Source organism: Psittacula echo (assembly GCF_963264785.1).
Source record: "Psittacula echo genome assembly, chromosome: Z".
Classification (NCBI taxonomy): Eukaryota; Metazoa; Chordata; class Aves; order Psittaciformes; family Psittacidae; genus Psittacula; species Psittacula echo.
Window position 1 is genome coordinate 75,990,732 of NC_137742.1, and position 3,486 is coordinate 75,994,217.

Here is a 3,486-nt window from a genome sequence, read left to right on the forward strand (position 1 = left end):
ATCGGAAAACCTTCCCTAATTGTGAATGTTTTCACTAGATAATGTAGATACCACATGAGTATGAGAAGCAGGCTTAGATCACATTTTCCTGACTTCTGGTGGGTTTTACCAAGGTTAGCATTGCAATGTATTAGGAAGATGTTGGATTTATTTTCTTCAGAGAGTAATTGTGGCATGAAAGAGTGGAAGCAATCACTAGATCACAGTGAGCCTTTCTAAACATTAGATGGTGGGCTGATGTCAACAGGATACAACTGCAGACACTGGGCCTCCCATATCCTTATGGATGTGTTGAGGAAACACTGGAAAGGATGAAAAGGGTGGCTTTACTGCAATACATAACCAGAGATCCAGGCATGTTTTGGAGGGTTCAGCAGAGGGCAAACACCAGTCATAATACTGGCAGTAACAGCAATCCTCACTGTATTTCTAACTGTCCATTGCAAAATGGTATGTTTAATGCTTTGCTTCTAGGGGCTGTAGAAAATGACTTCAGGTTACTTTATCTGTCAATAATGTGTTGTTTTCACAGGCAACATGAATTGTTTCAGATGGTGAATGAACTGAAAGAATAAAAGCCTGAGAGCACCAAGAGTAATTATTTCCTCTGCCCCATTCCAACCTCACCTCTTGGTGACAGTGTATTTTCACCGCTCGCTGGCTGCAGTTAATGTGGTAGAAAGGGCATTCACAGAACAGTAACATTGTTCCAAGAACATGGAAGTCATCCTTGGACTCCACTTTTTCTTTCCTCCTCCACTGTGTCTGCCCATTTGCTTATCACTCTCCAGTACATCAGACCTCCACAGTGATCTCTTACTCATGCTTTACTCATTTCCCAACATGCCTATTACTGCTTTTCAGTTTAGTCTTCCTAAATCCGTGCTTTGAATTTGAGGTCAGTAAGAGTGTAGATATGGATGAAAGTTAATATAACATTAATTGACAGCAAATACATGGAAGGGTATAAAATATTCTGTGTATTCCAAGAACAACAAATCATGTTTCAAGCTTTACTGCATTAATTTACTATTAGTTGCATTGTTAAGCAGCAAATTTCTATTTGCATACAGTAAACAGGCTGACATGCCAGGCTGGATGGAGCTTGGATCAACCTGGTCTAGTGGAAGGTGGCCCTGCCCATGGCAGGGTGTTGGAGCCAGATGAGCTTTAAGGTCTCTTCTAACCTCCAACCATTCTAGGATTCTATGACACATTTTGTTCCAAGATTGCAAATTTGTGTCATTTTGGTAAATTTTAACAGGGTACACCTTTAGTGAAGCAACAGCAATACAGCTGAGCACAACAGCTCAATTCAGCTGACAGCTGAGAAAGGAAGTGCTTGCAGTTGAACTCCTTGACAGCCATTCTGTCAATTCACAAGATGGCTCAGGACCCTATGAGTTGCAATCACAAACATAAAATTCTGCAGACTACACCCATCATGTGCTAAAGACAAGTCTGTACCTCTTCCTTCAGCTTGTGCAACTTAGAAAGGAGAACACTTGACATTTTTTAAGTTGCATAATCTTGATTCAGAGTACACTGTCCTACTGAAAAATGCTCTTCTATAATTCTGTATTATCACTGTTCTTTTATTAGCAAAGAAAAACAGGACGCCTCCTCTTATCTACACTTTAAAGCCACAGCCTGTACCACCCTCACCTTTCATGCAAGGTGTGCAGTATCCACAGACAGGCAGGCTGCCAAATGCGAGAGCCACCATCCATGATGTTTAGATAAAAGGATGAAGTGCCAACATGGAAGTACTTTTCTGCAGTAATAGACACAACTATAGCAGACATTATATTTAATCACTATTCCATTCACTCCCCATGCAACTTCCATCCTCTACACAGGATGAGGTGTACAGACTTGCAAGCTCCTGTACTTCTGCTAGAAATTCCTGATGCTGTCTCCTCAGCCACCCTTAATAGCTGTAATCTACTCTGTCAATTTATGTCAAGTCCTGTGCATCTGCTATTTCAGGCTACTTTAGCACCTAAATCATTTGGTAGTAAACATTTAACTTCTCAGTCTAGGCCTCAGAGCAAAGACAGAGTGCAAGAAAAGGCTATTTTCCCTAACACCTGATCGTGATTTAAACAGCAGCACTGCACCAACTACTAAGAAGGAGAAAAATGACTGCTACAGCTGAAACCAGGACACACCTCTTCTGACAAAGCCATATCTGAATTTATTCATTACTCTTTGAAAATGACAGTTCAGGCTGAGAGTTTAAGCAGAATGACTTCCTTAAGGAGGAAGCTTTACTAAGTATGTGTGCCTGAAGCTATACTTTCCCCTTCTTTCTCACAGCATCTATACCATGGTCAAATGTCAAGGTTTTCTTGGTTTCTTATGTCTCTTTTGCTTGAGAAAAGGAAAGAAAGCAAAATGGCTTCTAACTTGGGAAAACAGTATTTTCCTCATCTCTTAGTAAAAGCTGAGGTATCAATCTCCTCAAAGACAGTATTTTGAAAAATAAAGAACTCATCCTGAGGCAAACACCTGCCTAAAGAAGTCATTCTGAAACAACAGAAGTTTGTCGCAGTTTAAAGATCCTGCTTGCGGGTACTTTGACTAAAGGCAAGTGTGAGCGGCTCCATCATAGATAACACATCTGCCTACACTCACTTCTAACTCTTAGGTACAATTTAGTGCTGCTGAACTTGCATTGCCAGCAGCTACTGAGAAATGTGTTATTTATTTTGTTGCTAAAGTAGCACTGTTGAGCAACCATGCAGCTAGCACACCGTGAACATCCCATAAATGTCATATAATGAGGAAAATAAAAAACATCCCAAACTTGAAAGCATCCATCAATAACTTGCATCTAGGACAAAATGAAGAACTGTGTAAGAAATAACTTTCAAGTGTGAACAGCAAGCAACAAATAGCAAGAGGCCTGTTTGCACGAACTTCAGTGATAATATGCTCTGAACAGGAAAGGCTTTTGCAATACAATGTCAACAGTTTTCATAATTCTCAGAACTAAAAATTTCCTTGGGTTGTTTCACTGGTGTTCCTAGTTACAGCTAAACATATCAGATTACTAAGAATTAATCTGGTAACTAGAACAGCTTTGGATGAATTAGAAACGTGTGAAATACCATACAGACACTTTTATAACAAAGCCCCATAAATATTAACAACTAGAATATAATCTCTTAATATAGGCAGTTAACAAATGATTCTTTGCATATTCTGAACACGTATACACCCAAGAGTCAAAACCCAAGACTCCTTAGACTCCTAGTCTCCATTCTCTCATCTAGGAATGGCACCTTTGAAATCCAGAAATGAGTTGCTTTGATGCTATGTTTGGGGCAGTATCTATATTTAAAGTGACAGAAAGAGATTTTGTCTCTCTCCAGGTTCCCTGGAGTTTAAGCCTTCTATGCATGTGCAGTATGGTCATCATCATACAGCTCTGTACAGCTTTGAAGCTGACTGGTTTACAGCCAGTATTTATTTGGCCTAAAT